Here is a 12,613-nt window from a genome sequence, read left to right as displayed (position 1 = left end):
TCTTTCCCAGCATCAGGGTCTTTTCCAATGAGTCAGCCCTTCATATCAGGTGGCCAAAGTATTGGAGTTTCAGCTTCAACATCAGTCCTTCCAATGAATATTCTCCTTTAGGATGGACTGCTTGGATCTCCTTGCAGTCTAAGGGACTCTCAAGAGTCTTCTCCAACACCACAGTTCAAAAGCATCAATTCTTCAGTGCTCAGCTTTCTTTATAGTCCAACTCTCACATCCATACATGACTACTGGAAAAACCATAGCCTTGACTAGACAGATCTTCGTTGGCAAAGTAATGCCTCTGTTTTTTAATATGCTGTCTAGGTTGGTCATAACTTTTCTTCTAAGGAGTAAGCATCTTCTAATTTCATGGCTGCAGTCACCATCTGCAGTGATTTTGGAGCCTCCCCCCCCCGCAAAAAAATAAAGTCTGTCACTGTTTCCACTGTTTCACCATCTATTTGCCATGAAGTGATGGGACCAGATGCCATGATCTTAGTTTTCTGAATGTTGAGCTTTAAATCAACTTTCACACTCCTCTTTCACTTTCATCAAAAGGCTCTTTAGTTCTTCTTTGCTTTCTGCCATAAGGGTGGTGTCATCTGCATATCTGAGTGATATGTCTCCCGGCAATCTTGATTCCAGCTTGTGCTTCATCCAGCCTAGCGTTTCTCATGATGTACTCTGTATATAAGTTAAATAAGCAGGGTGACAATATACAGCCTTGACGTATTCCTTTCCCTGTTTGGAACCAGTCTGTTGTTCCATGTCCAGTTCTAACTGTTGCTTCCTGACCAGCATACAGATTTCTCAAGAGTCAGGTCACATGGTCTGGTATTCCCATGTCTTGAAGAATTTTCCACAGTTTGTGGTGATCCACACAGTCAAAGGCTTTGGCATAGTCGATAAAGCAGAAATAAAGGTTTTTTTCTGGAATTCTCTTGCTTTTTTGATAATCCAGCAGATGTTGGCAATTTGATTTCTTGTTCCTCTGCTTTTTATAAAACCAGCTTGAACATCTGGAAGTTCACAGTTCATACTTTGCTGAAGCCTGGCTTGGAGAATTTTGAGCATTACTTCACTAGCATGAGATGAGTGTAATTGTGCGGTAGTTTGGGCATTCTTTGGCATTGCCTTTCTTAGAGATTGGAATGAAAACTGACCTTTTCCAGTCCTGTGGCCACTGCTGAGTTTTCCAAATTTGCTGACATATTGAGTGCAGCACTTTCACAGCATCATCTCTTAGGATTTGAAATAGCTCAACTGGAATACCATCACCTCCACTAGCTTTGTTCGTAGCGATGCTTCCTAAGGCCCCCTTCACTTCGCATTCCAGGATGTCTGGCTCTAGGTGAGTGATCATACCATCCTGATTATCTGGGTTGTGAAGATCTTTTTTGTATAGTTCTTCTGTATATTCTTGCCACCTCTTCTTAATATCTTCTGCTTCTGTTAGGTCCCTACCATTTCTGTCCTTCATTGAGGTCATCTTTGCACGAAATGTTCCCTTGGTATCTCTAATTTTCTTGAAGAGGTCTCAAGTCTTTCCTCTATTTCTAATGTTTCTAATGTTTTCCTCTATTTCTTTGCACTGATTACTGAGGAAGGCTTTCTGAGCATTTTGGTTTGGTGTAAACATGAACTGGAAGAAGCAATAGGGTACTGGGTATGGAAGGAAGTGAGCAGTGGCCGGGCTGTGTCCCCAGGGTGAACAACTCTGGGAACACAGAGGAATGGCTTCCCCACAACAATGTCACTGAATTCAGTTTTGCATAAGGCCACTCATACGGGCTTCCCTGGTGACTCAGTGGTAAAGAATCCACCTGCCAATGCAGGAGATGCGGGTTTGATCCGTGAGCCAGGAAGATCACTTGGAGAAGAAAATGACAACCCATTCCATTATTTTTGCCTGACATATCCCATGGACAAAGGAACCTATAGTCCATGGAGTCACAGAAGTCCATGGGATCACAAAAGAATTGAATATGACCTAGCGACTAAACAAACAAGAACGCCTTATGAAACCACATTCTACCTGATCTAAACATATGTCTTTGCAATTGTCAAAATATTCTGCCTTGTTCTCTTTCTGAAGATTTTTGTCAGGGAATACCCATAGTTACATAGATTGTGTTTGAGCAGAGATGTGCTCACAGGATGTCAAGGTCTTCATAGTTCTGGACTGGATACATGGTCTTAATAGCTGTGAAAATAATCTAGAAACCTAGAAGGATGGTGCAAAAGATCTAGAGCATCACCCTCTCTCCCATGTGCAGTGGTTCTAGTCTTGCTGAATTCTACCACTGTAGTACACAAAACCAGAGGAAATGTGGGGAGGGGTGCCTCCTATAGCACCCCACACCCCAGCAAGCCACAGAGAACCTCACAGAAGCTCCAGTTCAATGGCAGATGAAAACCTGGCCTCTGGCATATGGAGGACAAATATCCATAAGAATTAATAAGTGTGAAAGTGCCCTGGCATTTTCTAGAGTTATTGTAAATCTCCTGTGCACTGTCAGTTAAATGAATAAAATCCAAAAAGGTGAACAGACATGAAAAAAGTGCAAAGTATAGTTAAATTCTGTTGATGAGGATGAACTGGTCCTCATAGTCTCTGGGTTCTCAGAGCAAATGTCAGTCTTTACTCTTCAGAGGCCCACAGACAGTGGAAATTGTTGTTTTGCTTTAAAGAAGGTCTTTTGAAATAAAGACTTTAAGTAAAGTCTTGAAGATAATTTCTTTATCATTTGTCTCTTTCTCATAAGATAAAATTTTTTAAAAATCTGGTCATAAGGGTTCCTCTATTATTTAGGGATAAGCAGACATTTACTATAAAAATGTGGTATTAGGACTGGTTCACACCTGCAACATTTTGGGTAAAGAGACTTTGGATTAAGCAGATTATATTTTCCATGAAAACCTTTCAGACTTTTTGTTTGTACTTTAGCCCAGTTTTGCTTGCTCACATTCCTGTGCTTAATTGCTTAAGAATATCAAGCTAATTATTTCTAATAAGACACTTAACGATATATGTTTCTTAGGCATATAACATAACACTCTTCTATGTTGTTGATTGAGATGCCACTTAAGCAAGTAACTAGCAAAAGAAAAGACAAAGACAGCATAGAATTTTAAAAATATTCAGGTTAGAATTTTATGATGACAGTATGCATCTTTAAAATTGATAAAGATTTTTCTAGGTGCTCTTGATAAAGAATGGTTCCGTCAAGAAATGTAGTTGGGATAGCTCATTATTCATTTGGAGGAAAAGGAAAGTAAAGCCCTTGTTGTTGTTTGGTCGCTAAGTCATGTCCGACTCTTTTGTGACCCTGTGGATCGTAACCTACCAGGCTCCTCTGTCCACGGGATTTCCCAGGCAAGAATCCTACAGTGGGTCACCATTTCCTCCTCCAGGGGATCTTCCTGACTCAGGAATTATACCCTTGTCTTCCACTTGGCAGGCAGATTCTTTACCACTGAGCCACCTGGGAAGCCCTAAAGCCCTATTTTATACCAAAACCTAAAATAACTTCAGGAAGATTGAAGATTTAAATGTGTATAACAAACAAACAAATGAACTCACCTAAAGAAGTGTGAGAAGTAAATATAAGAAGATATTTTTTACCATATTTGCATAGAAAAAATTTTTTAGCGTGACTCCAGATATAAAATCCATAATGGAAGAGATTGACAGAAGTGATTCCATGAACGTTTTAAACTTTTGTGCTGAACAAGACAACATAAAAAGTTAAGAAACCACAGACAAATGATGGGCAAATATTTATAACACGAGTGACAGAGAGCTGATATCCATGCTATGATGAGCTTCTAAAAGCAGCTCTTAAAATAAAGGCGAACATTTCAATAGAAACACTTGAGATAAGACTTAAATAGTCAAACCAGAAAAATGGCCAATAAACATCTGAAAAAATGTTTTATTTTTATTAATAATCAAAAGCCTAGAAATTAAAACAATTAGATTAAAATTTGCCAATTAGTTTGGCAAGCATTATAAACGTGTTGGGGCCAGTGTGATGAAACAGGCATTTCTACACCTTACCAGGGACTATAACTGGATACCAATTAGAAGGCTCATTTGGCCATGTCTATCAAAACTCAAAATAATCTGGAATGAAGGATAAACAAGAAAAAGGTTAATAGAAGGGACGTTTAAGACAGATTGTAGGAGTCTAAATAACAAATTTACCATGATAACATGTTTGCTTTTCATCTGTACATAATGTGAAGGTGTTTTAGTTTTGAATTGGCATGGTATTTGCAGGATAGGCGGAATGCCAGGCAACTGGTTTTATTTCTAGAAAAATCATTTGGGGAATATGATTGTTAAATAGGCTTTTACTTACTAGGAAATTATGATGAAAATACTGTTAATATGCTTAGGGAAACTTATAGAATGAGTGTTTTTTTGATAGATTTGAAACAAGGTTTATCAATGTGAGCACTGAATGAGAAGTCAGATATTGTTTTACTCATTTGAAAACAGATCACACAAGAACAGTTTGTAACATCTTTAATCTGACCTTTCACCCTTGAAGACCCCACAAAGTCTGTTCTGCAGGTTCTTCCTGGTAGGCCTGATGAATTGCATCTTCGCTCTTGAAGAGTTAGGTTTCCTTGGATACAAAATGACATTCACATTTGTTAGGAAGATAGCTTTGAAACATACATTCTTCTTTTTCTTGCACAAAGAGAGCTTAACTGAGGTACATGTGGAAACAGCACAGTCATCTCCAACAGCCATCTTCAGATTGGTCATCGGTGGTCCGACCAACATCATCTCAGTTGTTTGGGTTGTGGTTAATCTTTAGTTCCAGGTCCATTTGTTTCCATTTCTTTGCGGCCAGTTCTTGGAATTGGGGCAGCTCATGTCCTGGGTACAGTCTGCTCATCATGCAGTTAACTTCTCTCACCCAGTGTTTTAATATCTATGAGACAGCTCACAGGATATGGCTCTGAATATTATCTATAGCCCTTGAGAAAGAACTAAAGGTCCTTGACTATGCTTAATGACTGTATTATTATTATTTAGTCTCCTTTGACTCTTTTCCTTTGCTTCAGCATTTCTCACTTTTATGAGTAAACTTATTCTTTGACTAAAGTTTTCCACAGACAAAAGGCAGGCAGAGGACATGCGGGGCAAAGACCATAGGGTCCTGCTCCGTTTCACAGGGAGTTCAGTTCGGTGTTCCATTTTGACCTAGATGAGTGGGATGGGGGAGGAACGGGAGGGGGTTTCAAGAGGGAGAGGATATATGTGTACATATGGCTGAGTCACTTCATTGTATAGAAGAAACTAATGCAATTGTAAAGCAATTATACTCAAATTTTAGAAAAACCATGGCCCAAGCAATAAAATGAACTGGGCACAGAGTCTAAGAGAAATATGAGGTTCTTTAGGGAGAGCAATTTAAGGAAATCATCAATACAGTCTTTTTATTTAGAATTTAGGTTTACTCTTCTCATTTTATACAAGTGTGAAGCCAAAATAATTCCCACTTAATTGCCAAAATAATCAAAGCAATACATATGAAAGCATTTTGTAAATTAGAAAGTTATCCTTACTTCTTCTTATGTAACTCTCCCCTCCCTTGAGTGCTATTCAGGTACTTTTTTCAAGTAAACAGTCCAAAAGGAAACTCAAGTTCTTTGGGCTTTACTGACTGTCAGTAGGCAAAATCAAGAGGGGAAGATGGCAATTAAAGATGGGGGATTCCAGGAAGTCTGGGTCCCCATTGCTAAGCTGAAGTCTTGGCTGCAAGAAAGAGCTTGGCACCTCCTCTGGAGTGCCATTAATCATGTTTTAAGGGCTTGGTGGTAACTTGTGCTCTACTGAACCGTGAGTGACAGGAGAAAATCTTCAGCTACAGGGGGTTGGAATAGACCCAACCCTTGAGGCTGGCAGTCAGGCTTTTTACAGCAGAACGGAGCTAGACTTGTCTATGAGAAATAAACTAGAGCATCCAAAGAAATTTTGGGTGATGAGTTAAGAATGACAAGTTATTCTGTATCTCTGCCAATGCAAGCAATGTAGGAGACTCAGGTTCGATCCCAGTGTTTGGAACATGCCCTGGAGAAACAAATGGCAACCCACTGCAATAGTCTTGCCTGGAAAATTCCATGGACAGGGGAGCCTGGTGGGCTACAGTCCATAGGGTCGCAAAGAGTCTGACAAGACTGAGCACGCAGGCAACCACTGAGCCTGCGTGCCTAGACCCTGTACTCTGCAACCAGAGAAAGCCTGTATACAGCAACGAAGACCCAGTGTAGCCAAAAATAAATAAATCTTAAAAAAAAAAAAAAAAAGACTGAGCACGCTCGCAATTCTTTAAAATGTAGAGTGGAGATAAATGAATTAAAAAAACAAACAAACCCAGAATCCATGTGAGGAGGGAGCAGACAGCTGAGCTATGCTGACAGCACCAGCAACAGGAGAAATGCTCTCTAGCTGAAGTTCCAATTCATGGCAAAGGACACAGGGACTTGTAAAAAAAACATATCTTAATTTTTGAAGGAAAAAGGATTGGGGAAGAAATAGGATCTTAAGCCAGACTCTGAAAGGAGATCCATTCAGTGAACCATCAGAAATTTAAATAGGGATGTTGGAGGAGAGAAACTCAAGCAACGCAGCAGCTGTTTTCAAAAGTAGGTCTGATCACGGTTCTTGGAGTTTTCCCAAGAGCTACAATGAGCAGACACCTACCTGGGAAATTGGAGGGAGTGATTGGACAAATTAAAGCTTTGCAGATTGGTGAAGTGTCCCAAGGGAAAGGCCAGCTTAGCTAAGTAGTTTCTTTTATCTCTTCCAGCCTTGGGAGTTCTTAAAACACCCCACTGCTATTCTCATCTTAAGGACTTAACTCTAAGTAGATTTTCAACTCACCTTAAAAGATGTTCAGGAATGATAATAACTAGAGAAAGTAGGAATAGAGTCCAGTAAAAAAAATTTAATCCCTCCAAGTTCAGATTCAGTAACTGACAGACACTAATGTAAAGAACAATTCCATACATGATATATAAATAGAAACTGCGAAATGAGCATATAAGAATGGAATCTGAATGACAACAGATCTGAGTGCATCTTATTTTCTTGCTTACTTTAGGGAAGAGGAGACAGATTCCAGCAAGGGTTCTTTGCTTGCACAAAGTCTAGCAGAGAAAGGACAGAGCTGAGGTTAGAGTCTAATTCATCTAGGTCTTTTCCCACCAACTTTATTAAATATTAACCTACTAAAAACATGCTAATATATATAAAATACGTGTTTAAATTGTACTGGAGACACAACATAAACACTCACTGAAATTTTAAATAACTTTATAGTCCTTCCAGAAGAAGTTAGTCTAGCTCAAAAAAATGACCAAATCACCAAATATTTTTCCAAGTGTGACATTGGTTATCTTTTTTGTTTCCCACCTATATTTCCACCTGTCTTCTCTACTGTATCGGCCTATTGAAAAATATGAAGAAATTCTCAAGGCAAATGGCTCAGGGATTCCTATGCGAAGGCAGATCCCAATGAAAACATGACCAAAAACTCATAAAAAAAAAAAGAATAAAATAAAACCAAGGTTTGGCAGGTTCTCACCTGTTAACCAGTTCTATTTGAATCATAATTTCTTTCATATACCAGTTGGAGATCTGGTCTTCCTGTGTGTGTGTGTGTGTGTGTGTGTGCGCGCGCACATGTGCATATGTGTGCATGCGCATGAGTCCAAGGCAGAGAGGAGAGTGACAATTCTATTGGGAATTCTTTATAGAGGAAGAAACATAATACCATAAATACTGACGCCAGGAAAGACGCCCAAGTTCAACTCTGCCTAAGAATAGATTGTTGCTAAAAATTCTAGAAACTGTAGGTGAAAGCAGTCCCAGTTCAGCACCACTGTTGATAAGGAGACAGCTGTTGACATAAATAAATGATATTTGATCCATAAATACATAACTGGAAGACTGAGAAGACAATAGGCAGTTGTCTCCTGAAGCATAATAGCAAATGCTAATGATTGTTCTCCAAAAAACTGAAGGACAAGGATTATTAGGAATGAATTCAATTGAATGAATTCAAGGAAGTGAAGGGGGTCCCTCTATGGCCAAGCCTTCCCATGGATGCCAGGGCCGACACAGCTGTAGGTCAGGTATCACTGACCCCCAGCGAGATGTGATGTAAACAAACACACACACTCTGATGACAACAACAGCTCCTCATCTACGGCGAGGATACATGGATTCTGAGAATTTTTCTCTTTTTTTAAATAATCAAGATATTTCCAACTGAGAAGAGAAGTGCTGAAAATACTATGGGGCTTGCCTCTAGTGAAGGCAAATTTAAGCAGGGTTTAAGATTACACCTCCTCGACACATGAAGAAGGAAATGGCAACCTACTCCAGTATTCTTGCCCAGGAAAATCCCACGGACAGAGGAGCTTGGTGGGCTACAGCCCATGGGGTCGCAAGAGTCGCACACAATTTAGCGACTAAACAACACCTCCTCAACACACACACACACACACACAATTAACCGTCTTTAGAATCAGTTAACTCAGTTATTGTAAACATGGATTTTTACTTCCTTGAAGCTTGGATCCCTCCAATGATACCGTACTGGCCATCAATCCAGGAGTACCTTTTATTTGATTAGTTAATTTGACTCAGATTGAAGTCAAATTCTGAAATAATCCAACAAGTTACCATGGAAACTGGTGGTGAGATTGAAATGCTAGTTGTGCTAATATTAGCAGCTATCAATCATCGAGGCTCACCATCTGCTGGGCGTTGCCCTAGGTTCTCTACATGCAATTACTCATTCAATTCTCTAAAGAATCTCTGAATTTGATACAACTTTCCCCATCTTATAGATGAGCAAACTGAGGTAGAGAAAGATTAAGAAAATGTCAAAGGGCATCCAGTTAATAAATGTCAAAGCCAGGACCTGAATCCTGGGCAGGCTAACCACAGAGCCTGATTTGACCCATGCACCTTGAGATACCTGTGTCTACGATTAGTTGTCAAATATAGGATGCCCAGTTAATTTTTTTTAATTTTTATTTATTTTTGGCTGTTCCAAGTCTTAGTTGCAACACACAAAATCTTGAGTTGCAGGATGTGGGATCTAGTTCCCTGACCAGGGATTACACCTGGGCCCCTGCATCGGGAGTGCGGAGTCTTAACTGCTGGACCACCAGGCAAGTCCCTTAGTTAAATTTGAATTTCAGAAAAACAACAGTCATCCTGGACAATGAACAGTGTCCCAAATATTGTGTGGCCCATACCTTATTCCTTATTTATCTGTAAGTCTTCCAACCCTACCCCAGAGGAAGCTGAGTGTACCAAGGAAGCAAAGAAAACATTTTGGTAAGTTGGAACTTTGGTCTCAAACTCCAAAAGGAGAATTCAGATCACAGGGTTAGCCTCAATTGTGGTTGTTCAGTCGCTCAGTTGTATCTGACTCTTTGAGACCCCATAGACCGCAGCAGGCCAGGCGGGACCCCATAGACCGCAGCAGGCCAGGCGGGACCCCATAGACTGCAGCAGGCCAGGCGGGACCCCATAGACCGCAGCAGGCTGGGCTTCCCCGTCCTTCAGTATCTTCCAGAGTTTGCTCAAACTCTTGTCCATTGAGTCGATGATGCCATCCAACCATCTCATCCTCTGTCACCCTCTTTTCCTGCCCTCAATCTTCCCCAGCATCAGGATCTTTTCCAATGAGTCCACTCTTTGCTTCAGCTTCAGCTTCAGTCTTTGCAATTAGTCTTGGAGCAGAACCTTTTTTCCTCTCCTAGAAGCAGTTTAGAATAACAGCTCTCAGAGCTGTCTAGGGGTCAGCCTCACTTGGGAAGCTTTAATAACACACATGGCAGAGTCTGGCCTGCATAAGATTTAGTAGGTTTATGGTGGAATGGCGGTACCTGTATTTTCAAATGGGCCCTGAAGTGTTTCCTTTTCTCCTTCCCAAAGCCTCTCCCTCCTTTTCATAGTCTGGCTATTCATGATTGGCCTCTGGACCAGTGACTGGGTATCCCTGGTTCGAAACCCTGATTATAAGTTCCAGTTTACCATTTCTAGCAAGTCCAAGGAGACAGACAGCCCATGCTCCACCCTCCAGTGGGGGAAGAAGAGAGAATAAACAGGCCAAGAGGATAAGAGAGTTTTCTCACAACACTTGGAACTATAGCCCAGGCCTCGTCACGTTGGGTTTGCAGCCTCAGGCCTGGGTGCCATATGTGAGAAAGAGATTTTTCAGAGAGAGAGAAATGGAGAGAAAGAGCCATGTGAGTGCCAAGCCTCCCACATGGAAGCAGGCCCTGGCAGAAGAGACAAGAGGAGACCATGTTAAAAATCATCCCTGAAAGTGGAGAAAAAGTGGGAAAGGGGCTAGAAAGAGCACCAGCTCCCTCTGCAATGTGACTTCACTTCAGGAAGGTACTGGAAAATTGGCTTAGCAGGATGTGGTAAATTGGAACTTAGGATCAGGGTTTCAGTTTAGCAGGATGTGGCAATTCACCAACAAATAAGCAATAACAACATATGTATAAATAAAAACAAATAGAAAATATCCCAAGGGCATAGGAAAAGAAGTTCTATTTCACAAAACTGTTCAGCTATTTTACATTTATGCAAAATTTTCATTATGTGTGAGTGTGTATATACACATAATACAGATATAGACATGTTTTATTATGTATGTGTGTATCTATCTATAGCTACATCTATATTTTTCTTTCTTTGTTTTTTTTAGTTGCTCAGTAGGTCCAACTGTTTGCAGTCCCCATAGATTGTAGCCCGTCAGGCTCCTCTGTCCGTGAAATTCCCCAGGCAAGAATACTGGAGTGGGTAGCCATTCCTTTCTCCAGGGGATCTTCCTGACCTAGGGATCAAACCTGGATCTCCCGAATTGCAAGTAGATTCTTTACCATCTAAGCCACTAGGGAAGCCCCAATATAAATATGCATGCATACCTGTGTGCTAAGTCACTTCAGTCATGTTCAACTCTGTGCAAGCCTATGGATCATAGCCTGCCAGGCTCTGAGGAGGTCCATGGGATTCTCCAGGCAAGAATACTGGTGTGGGTTGCCGTGCTGTCCTCCAGGGGATATTCCTGACCCAGGCATCGAACCCACGTCTCTTACGTCTCCTGCATTGGCAGGTGGGTTCTTTACCACTAGTGCCATCTGGGAAGCCCCCATATACATATACTCATGTATAAAATATATCTATTTTTATGGAGTCAATTTTGTAAAATATTTTTAAGTTTCATTTTTAATTAAAAATTTAATTTTATTTATTTTTAAAAATTAAATTAGAAATGTATTATTGGAATAGAATTGCAGTGTTGTATTAGTTTCTGCTATACAACAACATGAATCAGTCATATATATATTCCCTTCTTCTTGAGCCTCTCTCTCATCCCCTCCATCCTACCCCTCTAGGTCATCACAGAGCACCAGACTGAGCTCCCTGTGCTATACAACAGCTTCCTAATAGCTGTCTATTTTACACATGATGGTGTATATGCATAGTGTATATCTGAAAAAGCAACCACCCTAGAGACAAAAACCTATCACTTTCAGAAAGCAAAAAGCAGGAGTCAGAGGGACCAGGACTCAAAGCAGATAGGTTTTGGGAAGCAAGATGGAGAAGAATGATCTGGAGTCCGGATTGTTGCCCAGAGAAAGTTAAAGCGGTCTATTTAGGGGGAGTCTTGGCATGCAGGGGATGGGGGCATGTGAGTACCATTCACTAAGGGGAGCAGGTAAATACAAAAGGGGTGCGTGTCCCATGGCTTACTTTTCATGCTGCCCTAGAAAGCCCTAGAAAGACGCTCTACGAACATATAGGCCATATCTGTGGCAGTAGTTGCACTGTCTTTAATGTCTTTTTCTTTATTTAATCAATATTTTAAGACATATTTCTTTATTTATTTGGCTGCACTGGGTCTTAGCTGCAGAATTCAAATCTTTGATTTTCAATGTGGCATGCAGGATCTTTAGTAGTGGCATGTGGGATCTTAGTTCCCTGATCAGGGATTGAGCCCTGGGCCCCCTCTGCTGGGAGTGTGAAGTCTCAGTCACTGGGAAGCCAAGGAAATCCCTTAGTCAATGTATTTTTTTAAATTGAAGTATAGCTGATTTACAATGTTGTATTAATTTCTGCTGAATAAGAAAGTGATTTAGGGATTATACTTATATATATATATATATATATATATATATATATATATATTCTTTCTTATATTTTTCTCCATTATGCTTTATCACAGGACATTGAATACAGCTCCCTGTGCTATGCAACACAGGAGACCCCAGTTTAATTCATGGGTGGGAAAGATCCCCTGGAGAAGGGATAGGCTACCCACTCCAGTACTCTTGGACTTCCCTGGTGGCTCAGATGGTTAAAGAATCTGCCTGCGATGCAGGAGACCTGGGCTTGACCCCTGGGTTGGGAAGATTCCCCTAGAGGAGGGCATGGCAACCCACTCCAGTATTCTTGCCTGGAGAATCCCCATGGACAGAGGAGCCTGGCGGGCTACAGTCCATGGGGTCGCAAAGAGTTGGACAAGACTAAGTGACCAAGCACGCACAGCACAGCTCTGTGCTATATGGT

At 40.8% G+C, this 12,613-nt stretch overlaps 1 protein-coding gene across 8 annotated transcripts in view; it reads left to right on the top strand.

The window, feature by feature from the left end:
- ADGRF1 (adhesion G protein-coupled receptor F1) overlaps positions 1-12,613 on the top strand; it is a 102,326-nt gene that overhangs the window by 59,417 nt on the left and 30,296 nt on the right. The window lies entirely within an intron of this gene.

Source organism: Giraffa tippelskirchi, chromosome 8, assembly GCF_054371585.1.
Source record: "Giraffa tippelskirchi isolate mGirTip1 chromosome 8, T2T-mGirTip1v1.2.pri, whole genome shotgun sequence".
Lineage (NCBI taxonomy): Eukaryota > Metazoa > Chordata > Mammalia > Artiodactyla > Giraffidae > Giraffa > Giraffa tippelskirchi.
This window is presented reverse-complemented; position numbering and strand designations above follow the sequence as displayed.